The sequence below is a fragment of the Aethalodelphis obliquidens genome, unplaced genomic scaffold, assembly GCF_003676395.1.
Source record: "Aethalodelphis obliquidens isolate GAN/ISIS:26980383/991018 unplaced genomic scaffold, ASM367639v1 scaffold5, whole genome shotgun sequence".
NCBI lineage: Eukaryota > Metazoa > Chordata > Mammalia > Artiodactyla > Delphinidae > Aethalodelphis > Aethalodelphis obliquidens.
Window position 1 is genome coordinate 7080601 of NW_020837949.1, and position 19956 is coordinate 7100556.

Here is a 19956-nt window from a genome sequence, read left to right on the forward strand (position 1 = left end):
ACCATCATACCCACAACACATCCATACTTGAAAGAGCAGAGTGGAGCCCAGAAGCTGTATAATGTGGGGGACCAAGCTGAAAGACTGTGGGTGGATTTCTCAACTTAGTCACCCACGGATGGGCCTCAGGGGCTCTGGGCACTCCCTGAAATGCCCTATTTGGAAATTCTGAGGGTGGGGCAGTGTCTGTTGCTTAGATGCTCAAAGGGATTCAGGTTGCCCTGCCAAGAAAAAAAAAAAAACCACAATTCCGTGTCTTCTTCTTTCCTGCATCCATTGGGTCGAGAAGACGAGGGATGTAAGGACAGCAAGACAATGTGGGGATGCTGTTTGTCTTCCCTTCTTTCTGCCAATAGAACCCCGATTTTGCTCAGGGTGACACTGGGCCTAGCCTGGGAGGATGACTCATGACATTGCAAAACCAGTCAGGACAATCCCATCCTCTTCCATTAGACTGTCAACTTCTCAGCCTCCCTTTCAGTGAGGGTGTCGTCAGCATGTGTTCCATTTCTTGCCAATGAGATGCAAGAGGAAGGCTGCAGGGAAGCTTTTGGAGAGTTCTTGCTTCCTTCATACATAAGAAAGAAGTGACTGCCTCAGCCCCGTCCCCTTTCTTTTGGCCTTGAACTTGCCTGTGATAGTTGGAACTTCCACAGCCATCTTGTAACCTTGAGGTGATGTGCATGGGGATAATAGGCCAATATGCAAAATGGAGAGACAGAAAGAGTCTGAGTCTTTAATGACATTGGTAAGTTGGCAGGTCAATCCTGATATGGACTGTCTTTGAGTTTCTTAAGTAAGTAATAAACATTCTTCTGGCTTAACCTATAGTTAGGGTTTCTGCTACTTGCATCCAAATATACCTCAGTGGGTATAACGAATAATCTTCTTCAGCTTAAAATATAATCAACTGATTCTGCCTGTTCAAAATGTACCACTAATAGTTAGATGTTGTTTTCATTGGATGACACTAACCCTATTAATAAGCTAGCCTTCTCAATGTACATGCAGGAAACGTGGGAAATTCAGGAGTGAAATAAATGATCCTCTGAACTTAAACAGTATTCTTCCTGATATGAAGAATGGTGGGTGTTACCTTATTTTTGGTTAATAATACCATAATCAATGAACAGAAGTAATTATATAGGCAGAGACTACATCTCTACTTTCAACTAAAGTGGGAATTAATTTTAAGTATCCATGCTTTTTTGTTCTGAACATCTCTATCTCAATAAATGTTTGTGCTATTTCATCATATGGCCTACATACTAACATAAAAGACAAATCTACTAATGAAGGTTTGAATTTTTGTTTGTTTTATTTTTTTATATTCTGTTAAAGCCATTTTGACATATAAGTCCCTTGGAAAATTTGAGGAAGGAAAAAGCCACTGAATTAAGTTAGCACATTCTCCTCCAGGAAATTTAGTCACATGTATTTCTATGCTATTTATATAAACTTAAACATTAATTCATATGTATCCATACGTATATATATATTTGTGGATTATTTTTAAAAAGCTTTATCTACAATTCACCAAAGGTGAAGGGTTGGAAGTTCATCAGTTAGCTTTTGCTGTATAACAAACCCCTCTAAAACTCAGTTGCTTAAACAGCAATGGTGTTGTCACTCACACGTTTGCAGGCCGGCTGGCATAGCTTGCACCTTAGAAAAAATTTAATAATCTCACCATTTTCTGTGAGAACCCAGCCTACTTTAAAAGACATTGCCTTGTAAAATATATAAGGTATGAAAAATAATAAAATTATGGGCACAATGGATGTCTTTACTGAGAAGTTTCTGCCAGTGTGCACTGACTGTTATGCACTCTTTTATATTTATAAGATAATAAACTATTGAGCAATGGGCCATTCTTTTAAGATTACCCTAGGATAATCTTTGTAGGAAAGTATTTGAAAAGTAACTTATGAGGTCTATTTCCAGTGCAGTATTCCAAGTTCAGTGATTTTTTTTGCAAAAACTTCACAGGTGGTACAGATGTGACAACACTGCAGAATGAACCTGCTCTATCACAGATATACTGCCCTTAGTTTAAAATGGTTGCTTTTTGAAACATATGGTTCCCAGCTGAAGTTTTATCACTGCTACTGTTTTTCTTCCCAGAATATTATACACCAGTTTGATAAATTTCATCAGTGGGAAAATATTTTCTCCTCAAGTTAGGGATAAATTTCTGCAGTTGGAACGTCTCTTATATTAAAGATATTGATTTGGAACATGCTCCTCTTTGAATGGGAGGAATAAGCATTTAGTCAACAGTCAGCAGAACACGGAGAATTGCAAAGCAACACGTCAAAAGATTGCCATGGAACTTGTACAGAACCAGAGCTTCAAAAGCTCTGGTTATGTTAGCACGTGCATGTGCAGCAGCACTGCCCACCGGACCGCAGGTGCTGGAGGGAACCTTGCAGCTCAAACCCACTAAGAATGCGCAAGGGTTTGAGGAGGGTTCCACCCTGGACTTGGAACAGTGGAAGAAATCAGGTGTAGGATCTTGTTATCGGGAAGATTTATTAGCCAAAGAGTTGGAGCTTGCCCACCCCAGACTCAGGAATCACTGAGCCTGGTCCTGAGGCAGGATCCTGGTCACACACCCTGCTTCTGAGATCCTAGACGATGACACCTCTAGAGGCCAAGGAAATTAACCTTCCCCCGCCCAAACCCCACCAGTCATGGGAATGGGCTGCTGAAAGGACCCACGTCACTCTGCTCTTGGGATCAGGAGGTCTGGGTTGCCTCGCTGCCCACCTGAACATCTTCTCCCCTCCTCATTGCTAACTGTGCTCCTTGGCTCCGAGCCCCACAGCCCTCCATCCTTCCTTCCCTCCCTCCCTTGCTTTCCTCTTGCTTTCTTGAGGAATCCTTCTCTGTGTCCCTCCCCTGGCTATACTCCTGCAGGGCATGGACCAAAGCAAACATTAAGTAGATGTATTTTGAGTGAATAAATAAATTGTCGCGTATGATTCAGACTTTTAAACATTTATGCAAACATTTTAAACTCTTTTATGTTTGTCTAATTATGCCGTAGTTTTACATAATGAGTTCCTTAGCTTGTTAGTTACCAAATGAGGTCATTCTTAATTGTTTTCATTGTACATTACAGAGAATGCAAGCAGTACTTTTTAATTGAAACATCTTGGGATTCAATGAAAAAAACCTGGATTCACTTTATCCAGATTGCATGTTTTCAGAGAATCTGAACACCTGAGTCGCTTCTCAACTTTTGCGTTTTTAGCCTCAAGTGTTCTGATGCTGTCTTTATTCAGCAGAATTTCTTCTCTTCCCTTTCCAACACCCATCTGCCCCTCTCCCTCTCCAATCCTTTTAGGTGCAGTGATCAAAAATGCTTGCAGTATTTCCTTTTGTGGACACCTCAAAGCTTTTTATTCCCATTTAAAAATTTTATTTATTAATTTAATTAATTTATTTTTGGCTGCTTTGGGTGTTGCTGCGCGCGGGCTTTCTCTAGTTGTGGTGAGCGGGGGCTACTCTTCGTTGTGGTGCACGGGCTTCTCATTGCGGTGGCTTATCTTGTTGCGGAGCACGGCCTATATATGCACGCAGGCTTCAGTAGCTGTGGCTCGCGGGCTCTAGAGCGCAGGCTCAGTAGCTGTGGCACGTGGGCTTAGTTGCTCCGCGGAATGTGGGATCTTCCCAGACCAGGGCTCGAACCCGTGGTCCCTGCATTGGCAGGCGGATTCTGAACCACTGCGCCACCAGGGAAGACCTTATTCTCGTTTTTAAGCCTGACGCTAGGACAAGTCATGTTTTGCTGCCTTTGGGGACCTAAAGCCCTTATTTTCAAGCAACTGACTCCCTGGGGGACCTTTCCTGAGGCTTTGACCAATGGTTCAGAGGTCTTCTTTTTTAATGCATAGAGGATTTATTTTATCCCTAAATAAGTTATCTGGAACTTTCCATCTGAGCAAATATCCTTTCTCTGGAAGTAGGATCTTTTGGTGGGTGGGGATGTCAAAGCAAGTTCTCCTGAGTAATCACCACTTCCTTCTTTTTTAAAAATGACTTTGAGATGTAATTTACACACCATAAAGTTCACTTGAAACTATACAGTTCAGTGGTTTTTAGTATATTTACAGAGTTGTACCACCATCATCATAATCTAACTTTAGAGCATTTCCATCATCCCCCAGGAAACCTTGTATAATTTAGCAGTCACTCCTCCTGTCTCTCCCCACCCTCTCCTCCCCCTCCAGTCCCAGGCAACAGCTATTCTACCTCTGTCTCTCTAGATGTGCACATTCTAGACATTAGATCTAAATGGCCCCATACAATATGTGGCCTTTTGTGTTGTTTCTTCCCCTTACCATGTTTTTGAGGTTCACCCCTGTTGTAGCATGTATTAGTACTTCATTCCCTTTTACTGCCGAATAATATTCCATTGTATCCATATGCCACGTTTGGTTTATCCTTTCATCAGTTGGTGGACATTTGGGTTGGTTTTTTTTTTACTTTTTGTCTATTATGAATGACGCTGCTATGAATGTTCATGTACAAGGTTTTGTGTGGCTATATGTTTTCATTTCTCTTCGTTGAAATGAAATAGTTTTAGGAACGCAACTGCTGGTTCATATGGTAACGCTTTCTGTTTTACATTTTGCAGAACTGCCAGACTGTTTTCCAAAGTGCTGCGCCATTTTACAGTTCACCAGCAATGTCTGAGGGTTCCAATCCCTCTACATCCTTACTAACACCTGAAATTGTCTGGCTTTTTGATCATTGCCATCCTAGTGGGTGAGAAGTGGTGGTTTTGATTTGCATTTCCTTAATGACTAATGATGTTAAGCATCTTTTCATGTGCTTGTTAACCGTTCACATATCTTCTTTGGAGAAATGCCTATTCAAATCCTTTATCTATTTGTCTTTTTATTGTTTATACATTTGGGATATCCACCTTTTTATTGTTGAGTTGTTAAGAGTTCTTCGTATATTACGGGTATACCTCTTCCTTCTTCATAGACTATTTTCATGTGGCTTTTGGGACACGACACTCTGGTTTTCCTCCTTTGTCATTGTTCACCCCCTTCGGTCTTCTTTGCTGGCTCTTTCTCTTCTCCTTGATCTTAAAAAAAAACCCAAAAGTGAAAAGAACTTATTATTGAAGTATAACATACAAATAGAAATAGCTTAAATAATTTTCACCAAGAAAATGCACCTGTTGACCCAGCACTCAGATCAAGGAGTAGAACATCCTCAGCACCCCAGAAATGGCCCTCACGTTCTCCCCAGTCACTAGCCTCACCAGGGATAACCAACTATCCTGACCTGTAACATCACAGGTCAGTTTTGCTTGTTAAGGAATTTTAAATAAACAAAATCATATGATACATATTCTTTTTTTCGACTTCTTTCAATCAATTGTTATGTTGATCAGATTTATTCACATTGTTCTACGTAGCTGTAGATTGTTCATTTGCACTGTTGTAGGGTATTCCATTCTGTGAACTGACCACAATTTATTCATTCTACTGTTGATGGGCATTTAGATATTTCCAGTTTGTGGCTATTAGGAATACTGCTCTTTTGAACATTCTCATACATGTGTTCAAGAAAGTATATTCTTGGTAAGTATACATACACATAAACATACCTGCTAGATCTAGACCTCGGAGTAGAGTTGCTAAGTTACCGAGTGTTCAATATTTGTTCAAGTTCAGTAGCCACTACCTCTTCTCAATTTTCCAAAGTGGTTGTACCAATTCATAGTCCTATTAGCAGTGTATAAGAATTTTCATTGTTTCACATTCTTGCTAACCCTTGGTATCTTCTGTATTTTATTTTGTTTGTTTTAGCTATTCTGGTATGTATGTAGTGGTATTGCGTTATGGTTTTATTTGCATTTCTCTAATAACTAGTGAAATTGAGCACCTTTTTATACTTATTAGACATTTGTACATTGACTCTTTCAGAGTGCCAGTTTAAGGTGCAATTGTATTTGACCACTTCCTAATATTTTGTCTTCTTTTTCAAACTGTTTTATAGGAGTTCTTTTTGTTTTTAAGATTTTTTTGATGTGGACCATTTTTGAAGTCTGTGTTGAATTTTTTTTTGGTTACAGTATTGCTTGTTTTTTTTTTATATATATTTATTTATTTATTTTGGTTGCACCGGGTCTTAGTTGCGGCATGCAGGATCTTTAGTTGCGGCATGCCAACTTCTTAGCTTAGGTGTGCCGACTTCTTAGTTGCAGTGTGTGGACTCTTTAGTTGCTCTTAGTTGCAGCAAGCTTGCTGATCTAGTTCCCTGACCAGGGATCGAATCCGCCCCCACTGCATTGGGAGCGTGGAGTCTTACCCACTGGACCACTAGGGAAGTCCCTGCTTCTGTTTTGGTTTTTTGGCCATGAGGCATGTGGGATCTTAGCTCCCTGACCAGGGATCAAACCTGCACCCCCTGCATTGGAAGGTGAAGTCTTAACCACTGCACCTCCAGGGAAGTCCCTAGGAGTTCTTTACATAATCTAATTACAAGTCTTTTGCCAGATATGAGTATTGTGGATTTCTTCTTTGGCCTGCCTTTGCAGTATCGTAATGGTGTCTTTTCAAGGATAGAAGTTCTTAATGTAGTTCAACTTATCATTTTTTTTCTTTATGGTGAGCATTTTTTTTTTTTTTTTTTTTTTGCTGTACGCGGGCCTCTCACTGCTGCGGCCTCTCCCGTTGGGGAGCACAGGCTCCGTACGCGCAGGCTCAGCGGCCATGGCTCACGGGCCCAGCAGCTCCGCGGCATGTGGGATCCTCCCGGACCGGGGCACGATCCTGTGTCCCCTGCATCGGCAGGCGGACTCTCAACCACTGCGCCACCAGGGAAGCCCTGGTGAACACTTTTTGCATCCTGTTTAAGCACTTTACGCCTACTGCAAGATCATAAAGATACTTCTCTGCGTTTTCTTCCACATTTAAATCAGTAACCCATCTGGTAAGAGGTAGAGGCGAAGATTTTTTTTTCCCCATAAGGATATCCAGGACCAATTGTTGAAAAGACTCTCCTTTCTCCACTGAGCTGCCAGGTCACCTCTGTTATAAATCAGGTAACCATATAGGTATGGGTGTATTTCTGGGCTCTCCATTTTGTTTCCCATGGGTCCATTTGTCCATCTTTGTGTTAATATCACTGTCTTAATGACCATAGCTTTAAAAAGCTAGGTTTTGATATCTGGTCATGAAGTCTCCCAGCTTCATTCTTCTTCTTCAAGATTGTCTTGGGTCTTCTCCGCCTTTTGCATTTCACATATGTTTCAGAATCAACTTGTCAATTTACACACACACACACACACACACACACATGAACCCTCCTGGGATTCTGATTGGCATTGTGTTGAATCTAGGCATCTTCTAAATCACAAAAATGACATTCCCCCTATTTACTTAAGTCTTTTAAAAGTTTTTCCCTGTATCATTTTGTAATATTCAGGATATAGGTCATGTGCATTTTTCATCAGATTTATTATTAGGTATTTGATGTTTTTCAAAAGGTAAATGGTTTTACTTTAAGAGTTTAATTTCCTCTTTGTTTATTGCTGGTATATAGAAATTGATTTTTGTAAACTAGCCTTGTACCCAGTGACCTTGCTAACTTCATTCATGAATTCTAATACTTTGAAGATTATTTTGGAGTACCTATGTATGCCATCATGTAATCAATTTTATTTTTTCCTTTCCAGCTCTTATCCTTTGCTAAAACCATGTTCTCTTTCATATAATATATTTTAGTCTTTATTGATCATTTCTCCCATTATAGTTCAAAGTCATGGTAAGATTCATCAGTTCTCAGCTTCCCCAAATCCTCAGTAATCCTTTGTAGGACAAGTGTCCCATTTGTAAAATGATATTCTGCCCAGGGGTCATTTGTAACACTATTTTGGCCAAGCATCCCTCAGTTTCACACTTGGATTCCTTTAAAACTCTCAGATAATTTCTAGATTGCCTAAATGTTGAAATCTATTTTAATCTATTCATTTGACTTGATCAAATTTCTCTTTTAAAAGTCAAAGTAAAATGGTAACATCCTGATCAATTTCGCTGAATTTGTGTTTGGGAAAGTGGGTAGTACAACATGGCTGGAATTAAGGGTGGTGGAGGTGTAAGGGATAAAACTGATGACAGCTTGTTTCATCCAGAGCAAGAGATGAGGGAGAGAAAGAGGGAGAAAGAGGTGGGGGGTAGGTCCTAATTTCAGAAATGACATCCCATTACTCATGTGGGCGTATTCTATTAATTAGAAGTGAATCAGCCAGTGGATCCAGCCACATTCAAGGGGAGATTACACAAAGCTGTGAAGATCAAGAGGCGGTAACACCTGGGAGCATTTTAGAGGCTGCCTATCACAGCCCCCTTTGGCTTTCTAGAGGTGACTATTTCAACCTTTTTCTTAAAAGGTCAGGCTAATTTAAATCAGGACCAAACTATGCTATAATTTTTTTTTTTTTTTTTTTTTTTTTTGCGGTACGCGGGCCTCTCACTGTTGTGGCCTCTCCCGCTGCGGAGCACAGGCTCCGGACGCGCAGGCTCAGTGGCCATGGCTCACGGGCCCAGCCGCTCGGCGGCATGTCGGATCTTCCCGGCTAGGGGCACGAACCCATGTCCCCTGCATCGGCAGGCGGACTCCCAACCACTGCGCCACCAGGGAAGCCCAATGCTATAATTTTTAGTTAAGCTTTCTCTACATGCCACACGTTTCCTGGCCCCAGCCCTGGGTGTTTTCCAGCCTGCAGTATAAGGCCGCTCTCGTTCTTTACGAGAGTTCATCCCTTCTCGGGCCTTCAGTTGCTACTCCTCTGTTGACAAGCTCAAACCTCTTAGCCAAATTTTATATCCTATAGCTCTTCATTTGTCCTCCAAAACTTTTAGATGTTTTGCTTTTGCTCTGTATTCTCTATGTCTAAAACCCAAATAATCAGTTTTCTATCTCTATTAGGACTGAGAAATTATTTTAAGACCAAAAAGGGAGAGTTGATAAAAATGTGATGCTGGAATATAATGGTCTAAACTTTTTTTTGCCCTGACAAACTGCATACTCATTTACACACTACCCATTCTCAGTCAGGTAATTACCGATGGGTGTCTGTTGCAATCAGATGTAAACGCCTACCAAATGTACCCGTGTACCTGCATTTGTGTCCAGGTAGTCTACCTTCTCTCCTGGCCATTACCTAGCAAAGGTCAGTCTTTGCTAGGGTGCTGACAGGCTCCAGGACCCATCTCTTTTCACCTGTTCAGGGTCTGGAGTCCATGCCTCCTAACACACCAGATGTTGTTCCAGCAATATGCTTTCTTTCCTGAATCACCAGTTTTCCCATCTCCACTAGATCTTTCATCAGAATACCAACGTGGTATGTTATTTCTCTTAATGATCTTAAAATCTTTCTCTCGATCGCACTTACTGTTCCAGCTATATTTTCTCTCCTTCTGTAGTAAAACTCTTGAGAGAGTTGGCTACAATTGCTATTTCCAATCTTCATTCACTATGAAATCCACTCCAACCAGTCTACTGAAAGTGTGCTATCAAGGTCACCAATGCTCTCCATGTTGTTAAATCCGAGGGTTAAGTCTTGGACATCTTACTTATTGTGCAACGATTACTCTCCTCTTTGAAACACCTCCTCCCCTTGGCTCCCAGGATGCCACACTTTCCCACTTGGCTGGTCGTTCCCTCTGTCTTTATTGGTTTCTCCTCATTGCCACAAACGTCACGGTAGAGTACCTTCAACTTCTTTTCTGTCTACCCCTATTCCCTTGGTTTTAACCACCATTTATATGCTGATGATTCCCAAACTTACATTCCTAGTCACAACTTCTCCCCTAAGTCCAGACTCCTGTAACAATTTTTTTTTATAACAGAAATGGTATAAAGATGACCCTAAAGTGCGAACATCTCAGCTCTAACATGCTGAAAGAACTTATTGGACTCCCCTTATCTGACTGAAGTGAGAGCTTCACAGAGTCAGCTACCTGCCCTCCCCAGCAAGTCTCCCGTCAGGGAGGTGACCTATCTCAGGCACTGGGACATTCCAGAAGAAAAAAAAAGTCATTTAAACAAGCCTCATCAGAATGTTCCATCCTTGGAAGGCTTAAACCTCCCCTGTTCCCCCGCCCTTTATTAAGCTGGTATATAAACATTGACCTCTTGCTGTTTGGGGAGCTACTCTCTCTGTAGAAGTACTCCTGCAGGCATAATAAACAAAAGTTTATCCTGTTACTCTGCTGTGAATTAATTTGCTGGCACTGATAACTAGGTCCTAAATTGGTAGAGGCCAAGTTTTCTTTCCATCAATAACTTACCAACCTCTTGATAGCTCAACTTGGTTGAAAACAGGCATCTTAAACTTACTGTGTCCCAAACTAAACACTGATCTCCAAACCTCCACCCCCATATCCCTATCCCGCTCCTACTGCCTGTACCTGCAAGACACACCCAGGATCTAACTACAGCCTGCCAGCTCCACTGTCACCACTTAGCTTCCCAGTCACAGTCATTTCTTGCCTGGGTTATTACGATAGACCCCTAACTGCTCTCTGATTTGGCCCTTGCTCCACTTCAGGCTACTCTCAACACAGCAGCCAGAGTGATCTCGTTTAAATCATCCAATCACCTTTCTGCTCCAAATCGTCTCACTGAAGTAAAAAGTCAAGTCCTAACAACAGCCCGCAAGGCGCGAGATCTGCCTGTGCCCCCTCACCTCCCACCAGTCTCCCCCTGCCCCTAGAGCACCAGGCAGGCTCCCACCTCAGGCCCAGACACTTGCCATCCCCTCCTCTTTGAACATCTTTCTCAGGAGGTGCTCCTTCACCTCCAAGTTTTCCATCACATGTCACCTTCTCAGTGTGGCCTTCCGTAAGCTATTTCAAAATTGCAGCATTTACATTCAACGCTTCCCTCCTTCCATGCTACGCGTTTCCCCGTTTTATTTACTATCACTCATATGCTGGATAATTTGTTTATTGTTTGTTTCTCTCCACTAGACTATCAGCTCCACCAAGGCAGGGACTTTTCTTTTGTTCTCTTTGTATTCCTAGACCCTAGAACAGTGCTTTCACATAGTAAGCCCTCCGTAATACTTGTTGAATGCTGAGTGAATATAAGAATGTGTGAGAAGTAAATCCCGTTCAGGGGGTTGAAAGGGGAGTTCTGTGATGCTAACAGCCTTAATTTTGCCCTTGACCTTCTCCTGTGCCCCCTGGAAAACGCTGATGATACACTGTGTGCAGGCAGTGGTAGGCCCTGGGAGAACAGCCGTGACTAAGGTAGAGCTATGTCCTGACTTCAGAGTTTAACTCTCCACTTTTGGTTTTGTCCCGTAACTGTTCATAGTAAATCTGTCTTTAACAGAGGACAGGATGACCTACTAGCAGTAGCATAACTACTACTGGTGACTCTCACCCTTCATATCTACCTTTGTGTTCAGCCTGGCTTTCTACTTCATCTGGGGGTTCAGTAATTTGGGGTTCACACACACACACATTTTCTTGCTTTCCCTGCTTGGAAATCTTCAGATAATTTTTCTTAGTATCTAAAATGAAATAATTCTTCTCCCTCCCAACTTTCCTGTATGTGTGAATATACAAAATTGAGTTGCAAGATAATGTATGCCGTCCATATGCAATGAAGCCTTTTGGCAGTTTTCAATTTAGCCTTTTTTCTTGCCATCACTGTGACCTAAAACATCTTGCTTAACTGGATAATGTTACCCCTGAATTAAGACAATGTTGTGATCCACTGGCACCCCTACTTCCTGCTCCAAGTCAGCCTTCATATTATACTTAACATAAATGTGTATTGTAAATATAAATATTACAATATTGGCTTTCTAATCCGCTCTCTCTTTCACAACTGGTGCTCTCAGCTCTAGTTACATTCCACATAATCACTCGGAGTACCTGTTCATTCCCATCTCAAGTGCCCTCACTGTCCCATCAATCTAAATCTTATGCTTTCTTTAGGGTCCAGCTAAAATTTCCTTTTCTGAGTTTTTGGGGGAACATCTTGATCCAACGTCATTCCTTGGTTCTAAATGCCTTACAATTTATATGGCATTTCACACTATGCTGGATGTGTTTATATGTTGCCTGGATTTGCTGATAATCTCTAATGTAATTCCCTTGATCTTTCTTTAAAAAATGCCCACATTGTTTTAATATTTAATATAAAGGACAGGCAAAATCGGTAATTTGATAAGTGACTTAGGGATAAAGTTAACTCTTGAGATTTAAATGGCTGGTTTAAAAAGTAATTGTAAATTAATGGTCTAGAGGGAAGCCTTTTACCAAGGACTCCGAAGGTATTGGTGACTGTTGGTATATGACAGATGGAATTGTTACATTAGTTTATAGTTACATCTCAGATGCATAACCTACTTACTTTTGCACTATTCTTATCATTTATTCATAACTCTGCTTTTATTTGGGCACATGATTGTACTTTCTCTGTATCTTTTGGTTTCCCTCCACCTAAACTTTTAACATTGAGTTGGTCCAGAATATACGTGAGGAATGGGACGGTGATTTAGGAAAGTTGGTAGAACTAAGGGTTAAATCACCACATGAGGAACTAGTCATTACAAATCTTAATCATTTAAAAATGTAACTAAAAATATTAAAAACATGATTCCGTTAGGCTTTTAACTCCAGCTCATAGTTGACCATCCTCCCCGCACCGCATCTGAACTCCCAGTATGGAATCCCAGTTTATATGGGTGAGTGGTTACTTTGCCCTATAGCTGCATCCTATTAAAAAAAAAAAATTCGTAATAACCTTAACTTCATTGCCAGAAAAATCAAAAGTGGAGACTGTATCTGAAGTAGAATATTCCTAATTCCTCTGGGTTGAAACAGGCTTTACCCCAAGATCATTTTTTTTTAATACTTGAAAAATGTTGCAATCATCCTAATACTTTCCAGAGGCGTTAGCACGAGGCAAGTGAACGGCACTCATCCTTGATAAATGATTTTTAACGTTGACACGTGCTTGGCACTACAAGCACTGGAAACGTCTGAACAAGGCGCTCTAAATGAGGAATTTGAAATAATTGTGACGCTGCTCTGTGCCAGGTTTCTAAGGCAAGGGCACTGCGGGCTCGACCAACCGAAGTCCAGCGGGCCGGGAATCCGAGGCGGGCCAAGCGGCCGAGGGGCGGCAGCAGACAAAAGTAGCGGGCAGGGCGCTCCGCTCGGCTCGGGGGCGGCACGCTGGCCACACTGGAGCGCGGGAGGCTCGCGGCTCCTCGCCCGAGACCAGCCGGGCTGGAGCCGGGGCCCCAGAGCGCATCTGGCCGGCAAACGGGGCACCGCGGGCCCTCCCGTCCAGGCGCCTCCCGCGCGCTCGCCGGCCGGCCCGGGCCTCGGCTCCGCGCGCGGGGAAAAGAGTGCAGCGGTTGAAACCGTTACCACCCCCGAGTTTTGAACTGGTTCAAACTTGGCTTTCGGCCCCGCCCCGCCCCTCCGGCCCGGGAACTCTGAGGCGGCGGTTCCCGCCAAGAGCCGCGAGCGCACCGTCCCGCCCTCCGGCCGGTTCCCGCCACCCCGCCCTGTCCGCCTCCCGCCCGCGGCCCGGGATTCGGGCTCCAGAGGCCCTTCGTCCCCGCGCGTCGGCCCACCGCCCTCCTGAAAGGCGCCGTGCGTTCCGCGAAAGAACAAAGAGCCGGCGCAGCGCTTCCACCGGCGGCGGCGTCCCTCGGCGCCCGCCCGCCCGCGCGCACGCGCCGCCAGCCCGGCCCGGCCGAGTCCCGCGGGTGCCTCGGCGTGGGGCTGGCTCTGCGCCTCAGAGCCCGGCGGGCCCTGTGATTGGATGGGAGGCCGCCTCGCGTCCCGCCAATCGGGGCGGCGCTTGGTTGGACGGGGGGGCCAAATAAAAGCGATGGCGATTGGGCTGCCGGGTTTGGCGCTCGGTCCGGGAGCGTCCGACACCCACTGGGACGCAGAAGGCGGTGGAGCCCCGGCGGCGGCGGCAGCGGCGGCGGCGGCGGCGGCGCGCGGGAGCGGCGCGCGGGAGCGGCGCGGGCTGGGGCGCGGGGCGCAGGTAACGCGCCGCTGTCGGGCCGGCCGGCTGGCGGGGCTCTGGAGCCCGGCGAGGGGCGGCGGCGGCGGTGGTGGGACATCCCCGCCGCCGCTCTGCCTGTCCGGGTATCGCCCCGAGCGGGCTCTCTCGGGGTGCCGCTTTGGCTGGCGGGGTGAGAGGAGAACCTTCTGAAGGGGCCGTGGGTCCGGGCCGGCCTGTGGGACCGCCACGGGCGGGCAGTGCCGGACCCGGCGACCCGAGGCGGGAGCACGGGCGGGCGCCGCGGGGGGCAAGCGAAGGGGTTCTCTCGCGTGCCCGCCCCTCCGGAGGCGCCGGGGCTGGGCTGGGGGCGCTCCGGTGCCCGGGTCGGGCCGGCCGCCCGAGCCCCGGTCTCCTTTGTGTGGAGCGCCGCGGCGGGAGCGCCCGGGTGGGACGGGACGCACACAAGTTGGTGGGACCTCGGCGCCGAGTGCGCACTCAGACAAAGGACGGACTGTGTCTCGAGGGAGCTCGGCGCGAGGAAGGGGCAGTGACACCGGGGCCTGACAGCGGGCGGGAGAGTGGCGTGGGGAGCGGCGGCCGTGGTGCAGCGGGCGGGCTCGGCTCCACGCCCCCTCCCCGTGAGGGCGCAGGCTCGGCCGGGGCCGTGGGGGCCGGGACGGCGCGCGGAGACCGGACTCCGAGCGGCCGCGCGTCTGACATTTCCCCGGAAAGCAGCCCCGGAGCTCCTCGTCTCCACCCGCTCGGACCAGGCGGTCGCGGCAGCCTTCGCCTTCTCGGCGGGCTTTCTGTTAAGTTTGAGGGAAGGGTCTCGCTGTTCTCCCCCTTCCCGGTTTTGTTCGTTTCGGAGGGCTTTCCGTCGAGTTCCCGCGTCATTGTGGCACCCCTCCCCCCCGCCCACCCAAAAGTCGGTGCCACAGGGTCACTTTTTGAAAAATGGGAAGAATGAGAAGCACGATATTTTGGAAAACTTGGTGAACTCACGCCTGGTGAGTCCCCACTTTCTAAAGAATCATAATCTTTAAAAAAAAAATTACAGGCTGTTTCGGCCAACTTGTGTGATACAGCTGAGACTGGCGACAGGTGCTAACGAAATCAGCTGTCATTTAGTAAGCGATTATTCCCCAAATCCCTAGGGGATGAATGAGGATGAGATGGTAGAAAGAGTTGATCACAAGAAAATGTTTATGACAAACGTGTGTTTAGGTGGTATGGTTAGCAATTTCTCATTAATTGGTCTTGTTTTCCGTGAACAATAGCTTTGTTGAGTCAGAAAAGGCTGGCTGCAGAAATGTTTGTTGCCTAAGAAATCGAATGTATGCTGTCCACAGTTAAGTTAAACTTCCTTTGTTTGTCACACAGGATCTGTAAAATTTAAATTCATTTGGAAATAAAGATGTGTCTTTGGTATTTAAAAATATTTCACTACAGGGTTTACTTGCTGGGTTTGAAAGGTCATTATCAGCTTAGTTTTATGGCGTTTCAGTGTCACAAAACAACATTTAAAACAATATTTTAAAAAATCTTTAAAAAACACTAATGCTGACACAGTTGACTGTAATCTATACTTCTAGGGGGTTTTGAGATTGGGTGGGATCCTAACCGTTAGACCACCAGGGAGCTAGGGGGGGTCTTGGAGTTTGTTTTCCATTACTCTTCATTCATGACCATTAGCAATTATTTTATGTTTGGGAATAAAATGTAGAACAAGTGTGTAATCCTAACTAGTTTATTGATCATTTTATTTGCAAGAAAATGAAAGTATTTAAGATATATTTTAATTTCCTTTTCATATTCCCTAAAGATAGGAATAGATAGGATGCTAGTCCTAGATATAAAGAATCCCATTCTCTCTTTTTGGAGGTGTGTTAGAGAATGTAATGTTTAAAGTCCTGGAAGCACATAGGAAAATGGCATCTTAAATTCTGATTTTTGTGGAAAGTGAACATATTCAAAGAAAAGGAATTTAGAAACACATAGACACTCTTCTGATTTGCATTATTCTATCTGATGATCTAATGTACAACCTACTATCTTATGGTTTCATAAAAATGGAGACAAAGAACTGCATTGTAAACGTCTTTATTACATATTTTGCAGTGTTGGACACCACTGAACAGACATTCCAGGTGCTGTTCCTAAGTATTGTTTACATTTATATTAGTTGCTGGTAATTATATATTAAAAAGTCTTGCCCATTGTTATGAGATGAACTAGTTACGCAGATTTTGGCAGAAATTTGGATCTTTTAGGATATAAAATTCCAGTTTTTCCCTTCTTGTGTACACTGTATTTGATAATTACTATCTTTGTACTTGCCACAAGATTTTTTTTTAAGTTTTTTTTGGGAATTGGTTTTAAATTTTTTCTATTTGAATTGAGAATGTTTAGTTTAAGTAGCAGTGATTAAAAAAACACACTTGTTGATTTAGTGTAATTAGGTAAAAAAAGAAAAAAGCTCTAATACTTTTATACCAGCTTTGCCTTGCATGCATACGTATGTGATTATCTTTGTGTTGGCCGCTTAAGTTTTTAGGCACATTTCCCCAGCTCACCCTGAGGTTTTCCAGGATATCCTCCATCCTTTGAGCTGGCATGCTCAAAGAGTGTGAATTAGGTTCTGTCTTGGCCTTAAAAAGTGATTAAGAAAGTTGATCTGCTTTTAAAGGACTAACAGCAAGGAAAAATCTGCTTCTCAGCGGATCTAATGTCTTTTGGGGTCAATTAGAAATGATTTATGGATTTGCCTTGAAGTCTTTATGTCCGTACAAATGAAGAAAACATTTTCTGTGAATGATGAAGAATTCTAGATGGGCAGGTGAAATCTTCAGTTTGGAGGAAGAGCAGGAGAGGAACAGCTCATTAAGTTCAGAGAAAGCTTCACTTGCTAGAGGCCTTCCCTGTGTCTGCAAAGGCTTTGTTCACACCTTTATTGTAGCATGTATCCAATTGTATTGTAATCACTTGCTGGTGCCTCCGACTCCTTCACTACACTCTTAAGTGCCTTGAGTCAGAAGCTCTGTCTTACTTTTCTTTGTATACCTGGTGGTTGCTAGAGAGTAGGTGTTAATAGTTGAACGAATGAAGGAAATCCAACAAATGTAGGGAAATAATTTGACAAAGGAACTTGCAAAGGAAACAGGATATATTCATATTTATGTTGTGAGGAACTTTGGAAGGTGTTTTTCTCCCTCTTTGAGAGGCAGTGGTTATAAAGAAAAATAATTGTCAAGATGTACAAGTTCCAAGGTCTCTCCTAGTTATTAACACTCTGAGGTATTGAAAATTGGATATCCTTTAGGTGCAACTATTGGTTTTCATATTTGGTATTTCAGGCAGCTAGAGAGAAGCTTGATGGGTCATCTGGCTACCTAGCATATAGTATCTGCTTAATTTGTGTTGAAATTGATAATTGTACAAAAATATAAGGGGCGAGTACATCTTTTAATCGAAAGGTGTCTAGTTACCATTAATGAGTTCTTTATTGGAACAATTTGAGGTAGGTTTTGAAGCTAAAACTGAAGGAAGTAGTGCCAGTGTAATTACAGATTATTTATTGGGATGTTCTTCATCATTCTTTTAAAATCATATGATAAATGTAGATTTGTAAATCCAATAATATCTCAAAAGGCATAGCTGATAAATTTTTAAGATGGTTGCACTGTTTTATATCTTGCCACTGCACCACTACGTGGTGCAAAAATATGACAAAAATGAAGTGAAAAAAAAGACATTAATACTAAAGAGCCTACTATTTGCCAGATTCTTTATTCATTCATTCGTTTGTTTGGTTTGTTTGTTTTTATTGTGGTAACATTCACATCAGAGGCTTTGTTTTTAATTCTTGTAAAAACCACCTTGCATTCATCAACAGATGTTTGGATAAACAAAATATGGTGTATACATACAATGGAATGTTCAGCTATTGAAGGAATGACGTACTGACACATATTATAACATGGGTGAAACTTGACAATGTTATGCTAAGGAAAATAAGCCAGACACAGAAGGAAACAATTGTATGATTCCATTTATAGGAGGTACCTAGAACAGGCAAATTCAGAGACAGAAGGTAGAATAAGAGGTTACCAGGGGCAGAGGGTAGAGGGGAATGGGAAGTTAGTGTTTAATTGGGACAGAGTTGCTGTTTGGAAGGTGAAAAAGTTCTGGACATGGAAGGTGGTAATGGCTGCACAACGTTTTGCATGTCTAATGCCACTGAATTGTGTGCTTAAAAATAGTTAAAATGGTAAATTTTATGTATGTTTTACCATAAAAAACTTTAACAATGACAACAACACACTCTGCAGACCTTTACAGATAAGGAAACTTTGATGTAGAGGGTTAAGAATTTGCCCAGGATTATCCAACTAGGAATTTGCAGTCAGGATCCAAACTTAGATTCTGTTTGGCTCCATTTTATCTACTTCGTGTTATCTGCTGGTCTCCTGGATGATTGAAGACAGATTGGTTCCAAGAAGAGTGAGTTTATTTGAATCAATCAGAGAGTTATATTTAGAAGTAGATAATTGTAGGTTTATGGGATCTGATGCCCTAGACAAACTAAAAGATGTCTTTGTGGATTTCTTTTCAGCCGGAGTTGTACTAGTGTGCGCTCTGGGGGCAGTACAGATTTTGAGAGTGTGGTCTTTGGAGTCACGTTGCTTGGGTTCCAGTTCCCGAACTGCCAGTTTGTGTCACGTCACGTTGCCCTTGATGTCTAAGTTCCCTATCTGTAAATTGGTGGTCCTAATGATAACTACTCATTCCATAAGGTTGTTGAGAGGATTAAATTAGTTAATACATGTGAAGCCCTTAGAACTACAGCTGGCACAAATTGTTTGATAAGTGATTCTTAGTTATTGCACTGATATTGTTTATAAGAGTTGATGTACTTTCTCATTCATGGAACTAAACACTTCCCAAGCTTAAGTACGTGCTTAGAACCTGTATGTGAAGAAAACGGCGCCACGTACGCTTTTCATTTCTGTTTACTTTGAATTATGTATTGATTAAAAACAGGTTATATGTGTTCAATTTAAAATACTGAAAACAACGTAGACGTTTATATAGTGAAAACTTTCTTGATCCCTGTAACCCCATTCCCTACCCTTAACAGTTTGCTGTATATTCTTCCCAAACTTTCCAATGTATCCGTATGAATATATATTAATACATGTATTTTACAAAAACAGTATCAAGTTATTTTGTTATGAAACATTTTTTTAGGTCAATGCAGAGATCTGTTTCATTTTCAAAAGCTTGCTATTTCTTTAAAGCTTGCTATGTGGTCAACACTGTTTTAAGTGCTTTCATTTATTTTACACAGACACTAATAACAAGAGATGGAGAGCTTAGGTAACTAGTTAGTGGTAGAGTACGGATTTGAATTTGGGCTTCAAAGCCCTGATTTCTCAGCCTGGGGGGTGTGTGTGTGTGTGTTTGTTCTTTGTTTTCCTAAGGCCCTCGAGGTACCCATGATTTTAGCATTTCTTAAAAGAGTTGTAAAACAACAACACATACCCCAGAAGAATATGCAAGGCAACTGGATGTGGCCTGCCAAGCCTCAAAGCACTTAACCATGTGGCTGTTTGCAGAAGTTTTCTGCCCTCTGCTCTAAGCTCTCAGGCTGTTTTGTTATATGGGATACGCAGTATGCCGGCTTCTGTGCCGTCGTGCAGTGAACCAGCCGTCTGTGTGGACGTTGTGCTCTCCCCGCAAGGAGGGAACATCCTTATGTAGCTTTGAACATTTGTGTGATGGCTTTCTATAGGGAGAATTGCTGGTTCAAGATTATGCACATTTCAAGTTTTAATAGATGTTGCCAAATCACTTTCTAGAGAGGTATCCATTTTTTAGTGTGCAAAATCAACTTTATTGAAGTGTAGTTTATATACATGAAAATGCACGTATTTGAAGGGTACA

At 43.1% G+C, this 19956-nt stretch overlaps 1 protein-coding gene across 4 annotated transcripts in view; it reads left to right on the forward strand.

Moving 5' to 3' along the window:
- Positions 1–13857: 13857 nt before the first annotated feature.
- The window catches only part of EZH2 (enhancer of zeste 2 polycomb repressive complex 2 subunit), a 62207-nt gene continuing 56108 nt past the window's right edge, over positions 13858–19956 (forward strand). For 3 of the 4 annotated variants that reach the window (XM_027101608.1, XM_027101612.1, XM_027101617.1), the window contains exon 1: positions 13858–14052. The gene's annotated coding sequence lies outside the window, so the exon portion shown is untranslated. Of the gene's footprint in view, positions 14053–14905; positions 15021–19956 lie in introns of those variants that run through there. The other variant, XM_027101609.1, reaches the window with a different exon arrangement.